Source organism: Ochotona princeps, chromosome 32 (genome assembly GCF_030435755.1).
Source record: "Ochotona princeps isolate mOchPri1 chromosome 32, mOchPri1.hap1, whole genome shotgun sequence".
Classification (NCBI taxonomy): domain Eukaryota; kingdom Metazoa; phylum Chordata; class Mammalia; order Lagomorpha; family Ochotonidae; genus Ochotona; species Ochotona princeps.
Window position 1 is genome coordinate 5,660,794 of NC_080863.1, and position 20,671 is coordinate 5,681,464.

Below are 20,671 nucleotides of genomic sequence, written 5' to 3' on the forward strand. Positions count from 1 at the left end.
CCCCTCCTGGCTCAAGTACAAATGAATGGATCTTGTTCCCTGTGATGTCTCAGAGTGCAGATCTGACACCAGGCTGTCACTTGAAGGACAACAGGCAAATCAGAGCACAGCCCCCTCCCAGGGGCTTCCACAAGCTGGGCATCGCAGCGACCCTGTCAGCCTCAGACCCACACCTGTCGATCTCGGCCCAGGAGGCTGCCATGTGCAGCCTCAATTGTTGTCATGGCTGACTGTGGCTTCGCTCCTGGGTGAGAGTTGAAACATATCTGAAGTTATTCAGAATTTCCGCACTTGGGTGATGAAGTCAGAGATGATTCCTGAAAGGCAGGAACTGGGTTTTTATCACTATGCAGATACGCTAACGTTGCTTCATTCTCCTGTCAGACTGCGAAGCTGTGTTCTCTTTTCCAATAAATCACATGACACTGATTGTTTCTTTTTTTTCCCCAGCAAATTGAAAACCAAACGGGAATTGGTGTATCAATCAATGAGTAGTTATTGGGATTCAACTGAAAGTGAAGCAATATGCTAACTAATATAAGTTAAGGCATACATGAGTGCCTGAGAGCGTTCACAGAATTCCGGAAGAAGAAAGTACAGACTTCAAAAGTTTTTATACTAAAATAAATGTACCCACATTGAATTTTCTATTTTATCTTATTATTTATTTTTATTTGAAAGGCAGATTTACAGAGAGAGAGATTGAGAGATTGTCCATCTGCTAGTTCACTCTCCAAATGGCCACAAGGGCCTCTGGTCTGAAGCTTGGAACTAGAGGCTTCTTCTGGGTCTCCCACTTGGGTGGCAGGGTCCCAAGGACCTGAGCTATCCTCCTCTGCATTCCCAGGCCATTAGCAAGGTGCTAGATCACAGTGCATCAGCTGGGATATGAACCAGCACCATTATGCGATGCCAGCACCACAGGCAGAGGCTAAACCTACTTACACTATGGTGCCAGCCCCTCTACCTTTTAACTCCATTCGAATGACAAGACTCTGCTTTCCAAATGCTTGGAACATTGTCTGTCTGTCTGTCTGTCTGTCTATCTATCTATCTATCTACCTATCTATCTTTATTTAATTTGAGAAACAAAATGCTCCCATTTAATTGGTTCATTTTGTAAATAACTCCAATAGCCAGGGGTGGGTCAGGCAGTCCAAAACTGAGGAGCAAGAATTCCATCTGGGTCTTCCCCGTTGGGTGGCAGGATTCCAACCTCCTTGGCCTCCCAAGGTGCGTATTAGAGGGAAGCTGGAGTCAGGAGCAAGAGGTGGGGATGGAACCCAGATAAAGCCATCCAGTGTAGCACTCATCACAAAGGTAAATTTACTCAATGTCAAGGTGAGTGGTGCTTGTGTTTGGTCTTTCAGGGTCAGAAACACTTTCAGTAGCTGCAGTGTGTTGGTGTCAGCAGCACAGGCTTACACCCCACATGCACAGTTCAGTATCTATGTGACCTGGCCCATTTGGGAAGCCCAGCTTCCAGGGCAGCCTTACCAGCCGCCAGTATCCACCTCTGCATTGGCACTGTCCCTTCTTAAGCCCACCCCTCTTGGGCAAAGCTCCTGCTGCCCCTGGTCAGGCCTGGAGGGAAAGCTGCTCCCACACTCTGCACTGTCCACCTTTCTCTGCCTGCTGCAGGCCTCTGTGTCCCTGGCTCCCTTGCCCTCTACCATCCAGTCCAAGGCCAGTGGAGACATCCGCAAAGCACTTGGACAGGAAGGGAAAGAGCCAAGGGGTTTCCACACAAGGCCTGCCATGGGGCCATGCTCTGGCCAAAGCTGTTCCCTGCCACAGCCAAGCTCATGCCAGGCCCGGTGATTGAGAACATTCCTCCCACCCACGAGCCTGGGCGCCGTGCCAGCTTCCTGCTGCCCAAAGTCCAGGATCCTTCACCATCAACAGCCTTAGCCCACACCTTTGTAAATAATCTTTTTATTAAATATTCTTCAATTAACCCTTTAAATGTACTGCCTGTGCTTTTTTTTTTCCGATTTTTGGTTTATTTATTTTATTTGAGAAGAAGAATGTCACAGAGCAAGAGACCGAGATAGGCAGAGCCACTCTGCAATGGCTGCAACCGCTGGGTTGGACCAAAGCCAAGAGCCAGGATCTCAATCCACGTCTCCCATGTGGCGGCAGGGGACTGAAAACTGGAGCCATTGTTGTTGCCCCCAGGGTCTGTATTAGCAGGAAGTTGAGTCAGGAGTGAACTCAGGACTCCAAATTGGGCGCCTCATTGTGGGAGGTGGAAATCCCAGAAAGAGTCTTGTGTCCTGGGCCAAATAGCTGTTTCTTGCTAACTGTGTTCTGCCAGACTCAGACTTATACAGGATCACTGCCATAGATGACTTCAGGACATTTTATTGTCTGTACTTTGAAGATTATTCAACAAACCAACTGTCCTATCAATGAATCTTTGCTTCCTTCCTTCCTTCCTTCCTTCCTTCCTTCCTTCCTTCCTTCCTTCCTTCCTTCTTCCTTCTTTCCTCTCTTTTTCTTTTAAGATGTTATTTATTTGAAATATATAGCCATGCAAGAGAGAGGAACACACACAGCACGTATGTGTGAGAGATTTTGTTGGTTCATTCACCGGATGGTCACAACGGCTGGGGCTGAGCCAGACTGAAGCCAGGAGCCAGGAGCTTCAGACAGATCTCCCATATGGATGGCAGAGGCCCAGACATTTGGGCCACCTCCCATTGCTTTTCCCAGGCAATTAGCATGGAGCTGGATTGAATTGGAAGTAGAACAGCTGGGACATGAACTGGTGTCCAAAGGGATGCCAACATTGTAGGCAGTGGCTTCACGTGCTACTTTACAATGCCAGGCTCTGCCTCCCGACTGATGATTTTGCTGGAGGAGCTCCATCCCTAGAGCTGCTGCTGAAGATGGCAGTTTCCTGGACCTGCATTCTCTGAGAGAGAAGCTCCCAGGCTCACCTGCTGCAGAGCACTTCAAAGGTCACAAATGGGACTGGGAGATGCATCTTTTACTTTACTCAGTTTTCAATCATTTAAAAATGCAAACAGCTACCATGGCCACCCTATTCAATGGTGCAAATCCAGCCACTTAATCTGCATGACACTACCAGCCTGGTAGACAGTGAAATTTTTTTTTCAAATGAGATATCTGACTTCTAGGTCTTTGGTGGAAAATTCACCACAGTCGCAAGGATTGACCATCACATTGTACAGCCAGTTGGGTTGGATGGCTTGCTACGGGGGTAGCACAACAGTGGTTACAAAAGTGCTTCAGATTTGGGGTTCATGTCAGTTAGCTCATACACTATATGTCTTGGGAATGGGACCTGAGTCTAAATACTTAATTCATCATGTGGTTCCTATATGCCTCAAGGAAGTTAGGAAAGCACAGAGACACCAGACAAACAAGTTTCCTGTGCAATGTCAGTTGAAAAGCCAGTTTGACAACTTCATCTGCAGACAGGCAAGGTAGCCTGCAAAGGGCAGGCTCCAGTCAGATGCTCCCATCACCAGTGACTCATGGATATGCTTGTCGAGGCATGACAGGGAAGGCCATTACTCTAGCTGGACAGGATTCTGTGGACACCATGCATACTTCAGGATGGCTACTTGGTTGATTCAAGTTCAAAAGGAATGTGAAACACGGCCAAGGAAAACATGCAGTAGTTAGGGACGTAAGCTTGCAATTCAACAAAACCAGGTCTGGTCCCAAACTCCACTGCTTCTGAAATTGTGTAATATTGCACAAATAATGTTTCTACCTCAGTTCTCTTATCTGCATCATAGAGCTGATAATAGATTTTTTTGTGATGGCTGCTTGAGTTAAAGCACATGAGATAGTGGGTGCCTGGCATACAGCACGTATTCTCTGCAAACTCTTGTGTTATTGGAAACTGTTGGAATCATTTATTTCTTTTCTTTGTCTTCTGCTTTTAAAAAGATTTATTTATTTATTTGTTTGTTTGTTTGTTTATTTATTTATTTATTTATTTATAAACAATTCCATGGCCTAAGCGCCTCCCGGGGCCTGTGCACCTCTCAGGTAAGCCTTTTGGGAGAGCAGGTAGTGAGTAGGACATCGAAGATGAAGTTATCTTCTGTTGCCCAAATCATCTTGGTCTTCCTCTTCGTGATCCTTGCAGAAATCTATTGAAATCCCTGCTAGGTCCATCTGGAGACAGCTACCCTTTTCCCCTGAGCTAAGCATGGGAAGGAGGAAAGCCTTATTTATTTTCATGTTCACATTCTCTTAATAAGCACTACACTTGAGACATGTAAGCACACTTAACACTTTTATTGTGTTTAAATTTTTATTGGCAAATAGAATCCGGACAACTTGTAACTGAGCATACTTCTAACAGCTGAGCTCTACATGAGGGCCGTGCATTTGCATCACGTATCTTGGAGATTTAAGGGACAAGCTAGCAACTACAGTGGACTTCGGCTGTCTAGGAATCAGCAAAAATACTACCTGGGAGACCCACAATCCTGTATCTGAATGCCTGGGCTCCTGTCCTGACATAGCTCCTGCTTCCAGCTTCCTGCTAAGGCACATCCTGGGAGACAGCAGGCAATGAGTTCAATACTGAGGGTCCTTTATCCAGAAGGAGGATGGGGGCAGGGCCTGGATAAAGTTGCTGGCTCGTGGTTTGGGTCTAACCCAGCCCTGGCCATGACAAGTAATCTTATAGAGGGAACCAGGGAATGAAAGCTCTGCCTCTCTCTTGCTCAAATAAATTAAGACAAAAGAATGGTAGTCAAGTGTTGGAATCCCATGAGGACTCTGACACATTCTGTCTCCCACATCATTGACCTTTCATCCACTTCCTCCCTGTAAGGTGGATGTGACCTCATTTGACCTTGGCAAGGTGAGTCATCCTGAGTAACACCTGGCAGACTTCTGTGTCCTCCCAGGTCCTTGCTCCTAGTGAATCTCTGGCACACCACATTCACTGCGACACACTCAATGTTGGCTCAGCCTGTCCTATGTTACTATAACAAAACACCCGAGGCTGGGTACTTTATAAGGTTGGAAGCTCCCAACAGCAGGGTGCCAGACTCCTGGTCAGGGTCCCGGGGCTGTGTCACAGCAAAGCAGAGGAGCTGGGGCTCTTGAAGTTCTTCCACCTCGGCATCACCATGTGGCACTGCACTTCTGACAACCGAACTTTTTGGAGCCAAACCATATCCAAATTGTAGCCAGACGCTGTGGTTAGATTTTAGATTGACCTTCCAGAACTAAACAACAAAAAAGCAAAACACAGTAAAGTGGTTATAGGACCCTTCAGGGCTGCTGAGCTAGAGCCATTCGTTAAGTTCAGACGATTCAGTGTATGATAATGGAGAGGAGGAAGTGGGCAAGTCTTCTCATGGACTGGAAAAACCAGACCCTAGGTGTTTTCAACATCTTCTTCAGACTTTTCACTTTTTTCTCGTGCCTTTCAATTATTTATTTATTTGAAAGGGAGAGGAGGAGTGGGAGATGGAGAGAGAGAGAGAGACAGACAGACAGAACACCCCCATGAGGGCTTCCATCTGCTGGGTCACTCCCTGAATGTCTGCAATGGTCGGGCTAGGCCAGGCTGAAGCCAGGAACTTGGAACCCAGTCCAGATCTACCCACTGCTTGAGCCAACCTTCCTGCCTGCCAGGGTCTGCAAGAACAAAGGGCTACAACCAGGAGTGAACCCGGGCACACATAGACAACACGGGCATCTCACTGGGATCTTAATCACTAGGCCAAATACAACATTGTTTTTTTTTGTTCTTATTTTCTGTTTTACAGTTTTGAGGTACAGGGTCTTTCCACTTTTCCGCTCCCCCTCTACCCATTGTTCTCTGTATTTTACAATGATATAATCTTCCACTGTGGCCTTGACTCCAGTGTTCTGCTCTTTATGTGTGTCATGACATTGTCAGTATAAGCAATGATAGAGTCTAGTATTTGGTTGTCAAGGTATATTTACCAGTTTTTTTGTCGGGGGGAGGTCCTACTTTTATTCAGGAAATACATACTACATTCTTTGATTCCTGGTACTCTGGTCTCCATTACATTATTTGTTTATGGAATGTATGAGATTACAAATATATACTTATTTACATATATCTTTTCGTTTTGTATTTGAGACAAAAGTTGTCTTATATCAGAGAGAACATACGATATTTTGTCCTTTTGGGACTGGCTTATTTCACAGAGCAATATTGGTCTATAGTTGGGAACATTTGTTGCAAATGGTTGAATTTTATTCTTTTTAATGGCTGAGTAGTATTCCATGGAAAGATGTACACAGTTTCTTTATCCAAGCCTCTTTCAGTGAGCATCTAGGTTGTTTCTAAAATGTAATATTCTTCGTGATAAATGTGTGGAGACAGTTTGCTGGCACTTGGAGATTTTAAGCCTCTGCTCTCTGTCACATTTCACTCAGAATCTTCTATCGGTGCTTTGTCTGCTTCCCAAGATCCAGACAGCTGTGGAATGTTGGTCATGTCCTTCCATGTGTCCACTCAAGCCTGGACATGCTTCTGGCCAACCTCACTCTTCTCATTCTACAGTTCCAAAGTGTCCCACGAGCTCTGCCCTGTCTAAGACAATCATGCTTGGCTGCCCAGGACTGTGCTTCACAAACATGGGTGTGTGAATGAACAGCGTCCCTCACTCTCTGGGAGTGCAAGAAGGTGGCTTCTGTCCTCTCAAGAGTCAATGCCCTGATGAAGGACACAACTGCCTGCGGATTGTAGTAGTCCATTGACACCCATGTGGAGAGGCCCTGTGATGGGCATGAGTATGGCATGAGTATCCCAGCGTCCCCCACACCAGGCACAGGCTGACACCTAGTGACAATGCCAGAGGAAGAGGATGGTCACCTTGTACCCACAGTTGCCATGTTCCCAGCAGAAGAGGACAGTAATGCTGTCAGAACTTACAAGGTTACAGAGCAGCAAGGACAGGAGGTCCCTCCCTCCGCGGCTGCCATGGCAGGAGGCGTGAAGGATGCCCTCCCCTCACGGGGCTGAGGGATGCTGTCACAGCCCTCACTGGGAGTGATCAGTTTATCAGGAGCCCCACAGCTTGTAAGTAAAAATAACCCACCAATCCTTTGGTAAAAACCACTTACACGCTTTTAGTTCTAACTTCATGTTTATGCCTGAAAGATTTATCTCGCTGCACCACAAGACATTTTTGTCATCTTCATTATCCTATCACCACTACAGCTGCAGCCTATTGAGAGGGACAGGTTATTAAGCCCGGGAAGGGAAGGAGCCTTTTCATCTGGTGACATTTGCTCAAGATCTGTCTCCCCCAGCATGGAAATGAATCTCTTTTCTCCCAACTCTGCCCAGAGATCCATGAGTAGAGTCGATTGAAGAAATTAAAGAACTTTAATTTTTTCCTTTAAAAAAACCCCAAACATATATTTACCTTTCTGAGCATTGCACAGATGATCCAGCACACATTGTTCAGCAGTAGCTGCGTCAATGGCAGGTGATATTGGTCTGTGTTTTCCATGTTCACAGGGCAGGAGGGAGCTCTGTGAGTCCTGTGTGGCACACTGGCATGGCGGTAGCTCCGGTGGTGGCCGTTAGCTCTTCCTGGTGATTGCCCTCCAGCCTCTGGCCATGGGCCCCAGCCAACGGTTAGACCACAGGACTGAGCAGGTGAAGCCAGGCACGTGATGAGGCCTGCTTTTCTGTCTGCATCTCTAAAGGAATGTTTTTCACCCCACTGCAACATATATTCCACTTGTTGTTCCTAATGATTTCTAATTATTGTAGTTTAACAACCATTTGCTTTTTGAAAGACCGAGTGACAACAACAAAAAGAGAGATGGACACACAGAGAGAGAGAGCATGAACAAGCAAGCCTCCATCTGTTAGTTCACTCTCCAGACTGCTGAACTGGTGGGGTTGGGCCAGGGTCCACATAGGTCCCCTATGCAGGTAGCAGGGACCCAAGCACTTGAGCCATTGTTGGTTGCATGGAGTTAGATCTGAAATAGAGTTGAGTCTGTAATTGTCACTCCCAAATGGGTTGGGGGCATGGCCAGTGCTGGCTTGATCCTCTGCTCTGTAACACTGGCCCAGACAACCTATCTTCTCACCCCTCACCGGCTCTAATGTCAGCCTGAAGCTAGACACATTTTGGATATTTGACTCTCCCTTGGCACAGCCTTCCTTCTTGCATGCCTTCCAACCTTGACTATGCTCTGGTGACACAGGAAGGCCCCTGGGCCGGTGTTGGAGTTCCTGCTTCATTTCAGACACAGGACAGACTTAGCTAGGCCATGCTTCTAACAGCTATGATGCAAGGATGTTTAGAGTGCGTCAGAAATACATACCACATCTCAACCATAGATGATTCAAGGGCAGAGCCACTTGACACACACTGTCAGAATGGAGACAGGACACAAGGCGAGAGATACCATCAAGGCACCAAAACCTCATCCAAGGTTCCTATTGAAAGTCTGTTATTTTATTCATTTTTCAGATATGAATAAAGTGCTTATTGGAGGCTGGGGGCTTCCTTTGGCTGTAATGTTACAGCTAGGAGAGAGGTTAGTGGAGGCACCTTAATGGAGGCATAAAGACCTGTTATAACTTGAGTTCATGTAATAGTGAGTAAGCACTTCACAGAGGGTGTAACAGGCACTGTAGGAGCACTCAGCAGGGGTCTGAAGGAGGAGAAATAGGTCTGGCCAGACTGTGAGCTGAATATTCTAATACAAGAAAGAGTTGGCAGGTGTTTTTTATTTTGCTTTGTGGAACAGAGATGGAGTGGAGAGAAAAGGAAGGATAAGCATTTGAAGCAGAAGAGAAATGCTGTAGGAAGCCAGGAAGCCAGAAATAGCACCCAGGTGCAAGAAACAGATAAATTATTTAGTGTCGTTGAAGCCAAAGGTGTGAGACAGTGTAAAGCGTGGAGTTGGAGAGGACAGGTTCTCGTGTCCGGGACAGAGGACCTCATCTTTACTGTCTCATTGATGGGTTTTGAGAAAAAATCACAGTCATTTGAGTATTTTTAGTATGTCCTTTTTGGGGATTCTGATGAAGATAGAATTGGAAAGGATTGCATGGGAAGAAGGGAACCAAATAGGGAAGAAATCAGCTAGAAAGAGATGAAGAGAGCCCAGATCAACCACAGCAAAGCTGAAAAAGCTGGGAAGAATCTGAGATGCATCCGGCCTCAACATGGATATGGCCTGATGGAAACTGGTGTGGCACAACAGGTAGCAGAGGTGAGGAAGAAGGTGAAACTAACTCTAAACTGGTTGATATAACCAGAACGGAAGCAGAATATGAATTCTGCTTGTGCTGTGTTGAGCTGAAGTTCCAGTGGCATGGTCAGATGGGCCTTTTGGTTTCAAAATTTCAGTCTCAGAGCAGAGGTCAGAAAAAGAGGTACAGCTATAGGAGGCATTGCCATCACATGGATTTGAAAAACACAAGTGGATGTCATCACTCCAACAGAGTTCATAGACATCAGAAAAAGAGGGATTGTGCAAGGAACTCCAACATCTGAAGGGACAATGTTGGGGCATAAAGAGTTAAGCTGCCACCTGCAGGACTGGCATCCCACATGGGTGCCAGTCAAAATCCAAACTGCTTCACTTCCAATTCAGCTTCCTGCTAATGTGTCTGGGAAAGCAGTAAATGATGGCCTAGGTGCTACCTGCATGGGAGAGTTGGAAGAAGTTCCAAGCTTCTAGCTTCAGCTTGGTCCAGCCCTGGCCATTGTAGCGATTCGGGATGTGAACTAGCAAATGAAGATCTGTGTCTCTTTGCGTCTCCCTTTCTCTGTGTAACTCTACTTTTTTGATAAATAAATAGTCTAAAAAAACAAATAAAGGTGAAGTGGAAGATGAACAGATCCTGAGAAGCCACAAGACTAATTAGAAAAGCCAGAAGACCAGGAAAAGGGGCATTCCCAGAAGCTAAAGGAGTTGCGAAGTTTGAGACCTCTCCAGGCTCTTTGTGGGTCAGGGTTAGTACTCATCCAACCCCTTGGATGGCTGCCAGTTTGCAGTAGGACAGGTTCGAGACACTGAGGTGTGCAGCAGAGCCTGGTAGCAGCAGGTGGGTAGGGAACAGTAGCTGAGGAAAAGGAGAGAGGTGATCTAACTAATTATTTCCACAGGTTATCTTGAGAAGCGGATGAGCGAATGGAAGGCATCTCTGGAAGGATGCTTAGGAAAGAAGAAGCTGGAAGATGCTCATTGTTCAAGGGGAGTCCTGGAAATGGAGAAGGACTCAGGATACAGAGAGAAGAGGCAGAGGGAAGCCATGGAAGCAGCAACAGAAAGGGATGGACCAAGCACAGGAACAAAAAAGGTGACCTGTGGGGGCTGGTGATGCCATGATGGGAGAAAAGGAGTCCCGGGCAGTGATGAGGACAAGATGGATGAGAACCCGTGAGAGGTGTGTGTGGGGTGTTTCTAAGGTTGTGGTATCCTGCTGTCTTTTGAACATCACTCCTGCATCTGAAGCGTATCTGGCGTCACAGATCCTGCCTATCCGTGGTAGAAACCAGAATTTGGTCTCCACGTTGCCTGTGCTGCCAGACTGCAGCCCCATAATCTTGCTCCCACCAATCCAAGGTGTCCATGGGACTTGTTGAGTTGAACCAGGGCCAGGTGAGGAGGTAAGTGCAATGCAGATGCCATACTTTGGAGTGGAGTGACGTGGAGACAAGTTCATGGCTTCAGACCCAACAGGGACAGAACTGCCTTCCAGCCCCAAGCATGGTGCTGCTGTAGGCTTGGGTTTTGACAGTGATGCTGACGTCAACAGTCTGGTGACCCTGGCAGGACTGCTGTGACTTCCAAGTTGATTTTCTGGTCCTTCTGGAGATTCCCCTAGCCTACACAGTGTATTTGTGTCAAAGGGTAGTGATGGGTGTCAAAGGGTAATGATGGGTGTGTAAAAAAATCTGTGTTCACCAGAGAGAGAGGCCATGTCCTTTGCTAAAACTGAGAGGCCAGAATCTCAAAGAGGGTGATCATGGTTGGTGGCAGCTGATGAGACCCCTGGGAGAGGAAGTTGACCTGGAGATAAATAAAGAATTCCAGGGAAATGCAGGGATCTGGGGTTGAGAGTCAAGCTGAGGCCAGAGACATGATTGTTTTAGGAGACTTTGTTTGTCTTCAGGGCAAAGAAACCCAGCGAGGTGATCAATGAGGAAATGTGCCAGAAGGTAAGGGTGGCAGTGGGGCTGTCATCGTCCTTCACTTAGTGGGCAGTGACTACACTGAGACGAAGAGAAAGGCTTGAAGAACAACAGCTGGTCTCCAGTCTGCATCATCTAACTTTGTTTAAAGGAGTCCCTGCATTTAAAGTAGACTAAGCTACACCCACACACGAGTCCTTCAGGTATTTGTAGGTGCTCCCTCATGCCCCACTTTTACTTTTTGTACAGCATAAAACCTTCCCTGTTCCTTCAACTGTCCCTTACCTCACTACCTTCTATTCTGGACAAAACTGTACTTGGTTGTAAAGGAGATCGTTGCGAAAGAGAACAAGCAATTCTCTAAAGGCCATCACAGCCTGGGAGAGTGAGGTGTGACTTCAAACTTCTCTTGCGTGACGCCTGAAGCGGCCTCAGGTGAGCCAAGAAATGATGCTGACGTCATTGCCCGTGCAACCCCTCCTCTCCCTCAGTTGACTTGTCCTTGAACAAAGATGTGGTGGTTGATGAAAAGGAGAACGGTGAGGACAGCCATGAAGGTAGGGCATAGCTCAGAGGAAGCTGCAGGGGGTGGGTTCTCATGAACTGCCTTCCTGCACACCAGCTCTTCCACAAGGATGGGTTTTGTTTGGTTGTTTTCACTAGGAACTTTATATATACAACACAGAGCATGTGACTTGCTTAAGGACCTGCTATTCTAACACCCCAGTGACTTCCTGGTTTAAATCAGATAACACAAGTCCAAGTATGCCTAATTTTCTCCCCTGTGATAGCTGGCATCCTTGGAATTCAGACTCACAGGGAAGACAGGGTAGAAATGCTTAATGTCCTGCTCCTGTTCTGGATCCTGTGATTTGTTCAATTATGTCCTTAGGGTTAACGGAAAGTAAAACCCATTAAAATGTGCCTCAGATTCATTTGTAGTTAGTGATAAGTTGAGGTTTGCTTCATGGGAGCGGAAATACAAGGATCATGTAACAGATCACAGTCTCAGAATGCCAGCAGAAGCAGGGTGAATGTAAGTTAATAATAAACAGGAGGGTACGTATTTGGGGACATGATTGATTCAGGGCCACAAGACCTGGTTTGAAGAAATTTCTCTTTGGTGTATCTGTTAGTTAATTTAACCGTAAGCATGACAAAAATAGAGCCGCAAAGAAATCATGATGCGATGAGGGCTGATTCATATTACCGACAAGGAGAGAAAACGACAAATCAAACATTCAAGGCAGGTGTTTGGTGATGAAGATACTGGTTAGGAAGGCTGGGCGCTGAGTTCCATTCTCACCATCATTGGCTGCTGACTCCAGTCTCCTGTTAATGCACTGGTCACGACACATGATTCCTGGCACTCACCTGGGAGACCTGGATGGAACTCCTGGCTCCTGACTTTGGCTCAGCCCAGTCTCAGTCATTGCTGGTCTCTCAGGAGTGAACTGGTGGGGGACAAGAGTAGTCTCTTCCCGTGTCACTCAAATTTAAAATATTAAATAATGTGAACAATCACAAAAGAACATTGTACAAGAAGCCCTCAGATGTAGTTTAAGATAATGCGAAGATAATCTGAGATCTCCTGTCCACAGAGGATGAAGAGGAAGGCCTCACTCTCTAGAATGTGCCACATTCTCTAGAATGGTCTCTGGGAGTCCTGAATTCTAGTCTTTAGTGTTCCCTAAACCAATAATGGAAAGTCGTGCCCTTTCTCACTCTCAGTCCCTACACTTATCAAATAAAGACTCTGGAGGGATGAATTCTAAAAGCTTGGCTCAAGTACTCATAAGATCCCACAAATAAAGCAACTGGAAGAACGAAGTGGGGGCAGGAGAGAGGAAGGGGAGGAAGAGAGATGCCCTTCTAAAAACCAGACAGAGGTTAAGCCTCATTTATGAGTTGTTCACACCCCACACCTACATCCCAGGATACAGGAAAATAAACCGTGACACAATCTCAAGTTTTCCCGGGGTCTGCTATCTGTCCTCGGGAGAGTGCTCAATTACATGGGGCGTAGACTGTTTTACCAGGAAGCCTCCAGGAATTATACCTCCCAAAATCCACACCATTACAGAGGTCCCTGTACACTTGAGACTCGGCTACTGGGCTTGCTTACCCAGTGGGCCATTAGTGCATGAGCTGCACTGGACCTTGTCTTTGGGAAATGCTGCTGCCATCATATGAAGAGGTCAGCCTGGACTCCTTGAGAATGATGAAAGACCACCGGCAGCGAGAGGCCCAGTTGGTCTAGCCTGAGCCGGGTTCCAGCCACCCCTCCTGAGAGAGTCCAGGCAAGATCAGCAGAAAACCAGTTGGCTGATCCACTAACAGCTAGAGAGTTGAGACCATAGAAAGTGTCTGATTAAGACAATGTCCACAAAATCCTAGCACTTTACAAATGTGTGTACCTAGCTCATGGACAACTTCAACAGCCCCTCTGACTCTGCCCATGAACTTCCACCATTTCTTTACCAATAAGAGATAGAAAAAAGGGGAATATCAGCTACTGGGGTTTACCATATGTCAGAGGGGGAAATAATAAAAGTTAATATTAAGATATGTTTGAATGTTTAGATTAGATTTCCTTCCAGAACTGGCCCTGATGGGAAACATAAGACTTCAAAAGAAAATTAAAGACAGAAATGTAGGATCCTGGGACATTATAAAAACAAAAGAACACATAGTATTCATCTTAAAACACGCCAGTTCCTTGAGCCATCCCTGGTGTTAAGCTATTCCGCAACGCTAGTTGATGAGTTCTTAAACTACTAAGTCGTTTAGGCTTGGTTTCCCCAAAATGAACCTATTTAGGCTGTCCAAGGAGACACTGATTCTCTCTGGGCCAGACCAACTTTTGATGAAATCCTTTCCTCAATAGAGGTGCATTTAGGCTGAGGCACTGATACAGACCTGAGTATACTAATACAAAAGTATGCCAAAAAGTTCACAGAAACTGGAATTAGAAGATCTGTCTCCTTTGGCCAAAATAAGTTTGAAATCCACACATAAACAGGTCTTTAAAAAGTTGGTAGCTCAGTGAGCTAATCCTCAGCCTGCAGTGCTGGTGACCAATACAGACCCCAATTCAAGTCCCATATGCCCCATTTCCATTCCAGCTCCCCTCTAATGGGCTGGGTTGAGTTAATTTTTGGATCTCTTTTGCCCACTTCCTCCCTCCTTCACACCTCTAAAAGATATGAGTGTGGATTTGAGATTCCCCAGCAAAGTTCCATAGGCCAAGTTCATTTAAAAAGTCAAATATGTGGGGATGACATTGTGGCTTAGTGTGCCTGAGACACACTGGAGTCACTGGGTGACACAGGAGGTGTAACCTATAGCTTAAGTGTGAGGTGGGTAGAGGCTGAAATTGTAGCATGGGGTGTGAACACATATGAGCCAATGTGTTTAAATATGAGCCAAGTGCCAAACATGGTTCTCAGCTCTTGATGGGTACCATTGTTACCTAACTCTCAGGCACCTTCACTGATGGACCCACTGGTGGGATCTGGAAGGGGGAAGGTGGGGCACAGATGGGTTACCTGCCTTGTGAGAAAACTGTTAAAATGAGTTACGATTAGTGTTAAGGCTAGGGTTAAGGCCATGAATAAGGCCAGAATTAGGGCTAGAGTTAGGGTTGGGATAGTACTGTGGTAAGACTGGGACTAGTGTCCAGGTTAATGTTAGGTTTAGGTTTATGTTTAGGGTTAGAGCTAGGGTTGACACTACAAATAAAGCTATGGTTACAGTCAGAATTAAGGCTAGGGTTATTGTTACAGCTAGGCGAAGCTTAGTGTTAGGTTTAGTGCTGGGAATAAAGCTAACAGTGACTTAGGCTTAGCATGAGGGCTACTGATATTGCTAGGGTTAGGATTGCTATTGTGTTAGGGCTGGGGTTAGGCTCATAGCTATTAATAAGGCTACGATGTTATCGCACAACAGCTTAAAGTACCCAGGGGCTATTCATTCTAATGGCAGTGAGAAATCAACATTGAACAAAAATTGCCGCAATGGGATCCCCTGGAAATGTTGCTAAACCCCTAAGAGGTGCTGTTTCCTGACAACGCCCGAGTTCACTTCTAACCTGTACCTCCAGCCTTGTAGGAGCTGTGCAGTTCAGGTGATGGGGAAATGGGTTCAAACCCAACAGGACAGTTGCCCCTCTAGGATGTGTGGGCCACACCTGTTACTGCCACATCTGTGCCCACACCTACCACAGGGCCCCCATGGAGGCAACAGCTCTGCCTGCATACCGCTCTGGCCCTCCAAGCAGTACCCCCTAACCCCCGTAATTTCCTGGCACCTGCACCACCGGCGATTCACCCAGCTCCCGTCCTTCCGCCTGGGTATTTTTTCGTCCTGAGCTCCTATCGCTGTTGACCTTCTGGCCTTTCTCCTTCTAGACTCCGCAGAGGCTGCACCTCTCCAGACAAGTTTCCGGAGCTGGATTTACACTGGGAAGCGAACAGAAAGAATACAGGAGAGGAGGAGAGCCAGGGGCAGGGCGCGAGGGACTAGGCGGGTGCGCCCCGTCAAGGGCCGCCCTCCCCCCCCTGCAAGCCCCGCGCCCCGAGAAGTCCTGCGGCCAAGTTCCAGGCGCTCTGTCCGGCCGTCCCCAGCGTCTGCGGGCGCGGGTGGGGCGGCGACCGTCAGTCACCGGCCTGTGGGCGCGGCGGCGGGGCGGGAACTGCGCGCTGGCCCGGACTCCAGAGTGTGTGTGTCCCGACAGCCCGCGCCGCTCCGTCCCGGGCCTCCCCGACAAGCCCCTGACGCTCCAGCTCGACCTGGCGGATGCATTTGGGTTGTTCTGCCGGCACGACCAGAACTGTGCACAGGTAGGTGCCGGGGAGGAACGAGGAATCCCGAGTGGGAAAGCGGCCGGAAGAGGGGGGGACAGGACCCGAGGGTGAGACGGTGCACAGGGCCTGGTCCCGGGCCGCCATGCGCCCCCTTGGCCTCTCCGCGCTCCGTGGGCCCAGGTGCTGGGGCCGACCTGGCCACTGCGGCCAGGAGAGCAGCGGTGTTGGGTGTCTGGTGTCCGGTGTCTGACAGAGCCGCCAGCAGAGTTAGCGTCAGCCCCGGGTGCCCGAGTTGGAGGGGACTTCTGAGGGCACTCGGGAGTCCATGTGTCCCATGGTCTGGAGTTTCTGAACTCCCTGGGGGTTTCCAGTATCCGCGCGGGGGCAGGGCCTCAGGGATCTCCTGCGCGCACCTGGTCCCGGGCGCCCTCCAGTGGGGTCTCCACACGGAGCGCCCTGTGGGACCCTTGGCCAGAGAGGGTTAGCGAGCCTCTCCCCAGCTACATGGGACCCCCTGTGTCGGTTTTCTTGGGAGGTTCACCGCCTTCCCAAGGGTATCCCAGAAGCAGCCTGCACCCCGTTTGGGCCCAGCTCCCCCCTTTAATTGCTTGTTGGATAGCAGTGGCTTGGGTCTGCTTTTTGTTGCCGTTTCTGCGTTTGCACCAACTTCCTAAGACCAGGGTGGCCATAGTGGTGGAATTTTGTGGGTTGTTCATGTGTCCAGGGATTTCAGATTTCTGAAGACTGGCAGATGTTTACAGAATTCACCTGCTTGTTGGCGTCTCAGGCTCTGCGCTTTATCCTCCTGGTGAGCCCTGTGCAGGTGGATGAATAAGATGATTCAAGGTCTGAAAGCAGAGCTGGCTGTTTGGAAACAGCCAGAATTCAACCAGTAAGTTAGGTTGTCCACACCATGTAGGCTGGATGGTGAGCTTTTTTTTTTTTTTTTTTTTTTTTGGGTTTGTTTGTTTAGGTCTGAGTCATGAAGTCCTAACGCAGAGCAGTGAGTGGAGAGTTTGGGAAAAGGCAGGTCAAGGTTCCGGGAAGACACGGCTGACCCCGTGACCCTGCAGAAGTCGATTTTGGGAATTAGTAAGAAGGTGTGGGCTTCTGACTTGCTCTTTCTCCTTAGAGAACCAGGTGACCTGAATGAGGGTTTTGTTTTAGGCGATTTCAAGTGGCGGGAAGTTCAGCGTCTCATACAAGGAAAAACCAGTCAGGGGTGGATGGGATCGGTCTTGGCAATGACCATCCAGTCAGGCAGTGAAAGTGGGAAAAACCCTGCTGGGTTGGTTTCTCCTTTCTGTTTCCTCTACCCTGGCTCCCTCTGCCTTTGTAATGTTACACTAGATCGCAGACTGAGCTGGCCCCATTCCCCAGAGGAGAAAACTGAGACCTCAGAAGCAAAGCGGCGTGTGAGAAGCAGGGCTGGGGGCCCCTGCTGGGGTTTCTGCAGGGGCTTTGAAGCCTGGTACAGGGTTGGGAGAAGCCCTTTCAGACCAGGGTGAGCCCAGCAGCTTAACCTCTGCCAGTGCCTTGCCTTGGGCTGGCCTCCTGCTTGGCAAAGCAAATCCCACTGAAATGGAAAGAGTTAAAGCCCTTGCACCCTTCCCACCCATGAAGGGCTGCGCCCGTGTGGCTCCCTGTGTATGTGTGTAAGGACCCATGCGGGGTCTGGTGCCTGATGAGTAAGAAGCAGGTGCATGTCCCCCATCACAGATGCCCGTTGGTGATAGGTGGTTCCCCACTCTGTCCTGAGGCTGGGACATGTTTCCAACTTGCCCTCCTCAGCAACCTCTGCAGTCCGCCAGGCTGCCCCTTCCCCTCCTGGCACCCCCGAGACCTCCCCATCTCAGGCACCTTCAGGGTGACATTCCCTTGCTGCAGGTCTGCTCCCAGAAATGTCACCCCTGATGCTGTCCTCCCAGTGTGCTGTAGTCAACTCACAGACAAGGCTTCTATGTTGTGGGGACCACCAGGAGGTGGACTTGACTGCCGGACTGCCCAGCCTGTGAGCTGTGCTCCAGCTGGCTCTCGGAGAGGGCGTGGATGATGGGCTTGTGGGCAGCTGAAGTGACAGCCTGAAGGGAGCCCAAGGCAGTGCCTGGGACCTTAGACTCTGCTTCAGGAGGACTCAGGTGTGTGTGTGTGTATGTGTGTGTGTGTGTGTAGGGAGAATGGGCAAATACCACCCTTGTGATAGGACTTGGCCCATTCAACAGCAAGAGAAGTAGCAGCCCCAGATCTCTGGGCTGCTGGGCATGTTTGCCTTCCATCACAGGGGATTGACCAATGATAGGACAGTCCCTAGATGGCCAGAGATTGCTGTGTGTGGATTTACAATGTTTTGTTTATTTTTTAAAGAGTTACAGAGAGAAGGAAAGACAGATTTTCCATCTGGTGTTTCATCCCCTAAATGGACATTCACAGTGGGAGCTGAGCCAATCTAAAGCCAGGAGCCAAGAGCCTCTTCCTGGTCCCCCATGTGGATGCAGGAGCCCAAGGACTTGGGCCATCCTCTCGTGCTTTTTTCAGGCCATAAGCAGGGAGCTTGATGGGAAATAGAGCGACTTGGATGGGGACAGGCACCATTTAGGAATGCTAGCACTGCAAATGGAGGCTTAACGTGCAGTGCCACCACACTGGCCTCTGCCATTGTAGCCTCTGTACCACTTGCTCTCCAGCCCTAGGTGAGAGGTGCCCTGGAGGAAGAATCGAATCTCATCTCTATGGCACAAGTCTAGTTGGCTTCCCTGCTTGGAGATGCTGGTTGAGTGAAAGAGTCCAGAAATCATTGCGCTTCTGGTGCCAAGATCCCTGGGGGAGGGGACCAAGCAGTGCAAAGTTAGCCAGGACCCTGGAGGAGCCCAGTGTTGGTGCTTTCTTTTCCCAGTGGGATGCTGGTTGCTATAGTTCTGGAACTTGGCTGTTGCAGATGGTAGGCTGCCATTGGTGAGGATGGAGCTTGCTGCAAGGCAGGTGCTTCCTCCACAGTGAGTGAGGATGTGCCCACAGGTTCTGTCTGCAGGCCCTGACTGTGGAGTCTGCTTCTCTCTTGGGACCGTGTGGGCCAAGAAATCAGAGGTCCATGGGAAAGCTGCTGGGGAACTCACTGGGGACGACAGGACTGCAGAAGCTCTGGCTGGCCTCCCGAATGACCAGAAGAGCTCCTAGGCATTGTGACCATGGTAGGGTTCAGCGAGTAAAGTTTAGGAGTCATTGAACTTAAGCTGGGGCTAGCAGGTTTCATGAAGGGGGCATGGTAAGCACCCAGTTACTGCTCAGCTTTGTAGAGTATGGGTGCCCCTGAAAACTGGGGTGAGATTTCTGCCTGCCATGCTGTATGGGACCTAAAGTCCTTGTTCTCCCACAGAATGGAAATAGGTGTGCCATCGCTCTCTAATTGTAAAATTAGAAAGGCTGGGTAGATTGCGAAGAACCTCAATCCGATGGAAACGTGGAAAGCCTTGGCAGGGCTGCCTCTGAAACCTCTTTGAAATGGCTTTGCATGCCAAGTCCACAGCCTTATTAAAAAGAGATTTATTTATTTTACTGGAAAAGCAGAGTAAGAGAGAGAAGGAGAGACATAAAGAGAGAGAGAGAGAGAGAGATCTTACATCCATTGGTTCATTCGCCAAGTGGCCACAGTGGCTGAGCTGAGTCTAGCTGAATGAAGCCAGGATCCAGGAACTTCTCCTATGAGGTACAGGGGCTCAAGGACTGGAGGAACCCTCTGTTTCTTTTCTCAGGTGTATTGTCAGAGAACTGGATGGGAAGTGGAGCACCCAGAACTAGCACCCTTTGGGATGCTGACACTGCAGGCAGAGGCTTGACCTACTATGACACAGTGCAGGTCCCTCATGGCCTCTTTTACAGTCCCCCGCCCATGCACCTTATTAGTTAAGGGTCCAGTGGCGGGCCCTCAGGACCTCTGCATTTCCAAGTGGGCCAGCTCTGAGGGTGTCTGGGGCAGGTGTGTCCCAACCAGCGACATCCCAGGAGGGGCCGGGGTGTTCTTGGCTGTGTCTGCTGTCTTCACCTGGCCCTTGCAGGTCATCTGGAGATGGCAGTGGGCTGGTAGGAAGCTCCGATGCCTCTTGGTGTTTGTGGAGTGCCCCTCAGGAAGGAACTTGCCAAACAGTCTCACTGTGGTCTCCTTTTTATGCCTTCTTCCTGGGCTCTTGAGTGTGGCTCTGTTTCAGTACAGTTGGGATTGAGTGTGAAATCTCCAACGTGATATTTTCTTAGGAAATAGGTTGTGTGGAAAGAGCCTTTTAATTTCTTTCTATTACCTCTTTTTCCCCTCCTATAATTCTTTTTTCAGCCATACAGTTGGTGGTTTGTCAGGCTCTGAGCCAGTAATATCTCGGCATGGTTGGGAGAAGGGTAAGCCTCTGTGCTTTTTTGAATTTCTTTAACAGTGGCCTGTAAAAGGCTAATGTTTTGTTGTTTTTGTTTTGACGGGATAGTGGCTGCACAGACTCTTACAATTTGCCTGGGTTTTTCTTCTTAATTCCTCCCCACCCTGGACAGTGAAAAGTGATCTTTTTTTGTTTTCTGCCCAGGTTTATCTAGTGGCCTGCCGTTGCCCAGGGTCCACACTGCTTCATGCTGTCTGATTTGGGGCTCTCGTTGCTATCCGCAGGTTTGGCGAGCAGCACTTTCCGTGGGATGTTTGGCGTGAGGTCCAGGAGCCGGCTTGTTGAACGGCGTGTCCCGGCC

At 48.6% G+C, this 20,671-nt stretch overlaps 1 long non-coding RNA gene across 2 annotated transcripts; it reads left to right on the forward strand.

Moving 5' to 3' along the window:
• The first annotated feature begins 15,692 nt into the window (after positions 1–15,692).
• On the forward strand, positions 15,693–20,657 carry LOC131478395 (uncharacterized). 2 transcript variants are annotated; one of them, XR_009244454.1, is made up of 3 exons: positions 15,693–15,985; positions 16,923–17,049; positions 20,595–20,657. It is a non-coding gene; the product is annotated as an uncharacterized LOC131478395 (long non-coding RNA). The 2 variants fall into 2 exon arrangements; XR_009244455.1 differs by having other exon boundaries at positions 20,515–20,631.
• The last annotated feature ends 14 nt before the right edge of the window (positions 20,658–20,671 follow it).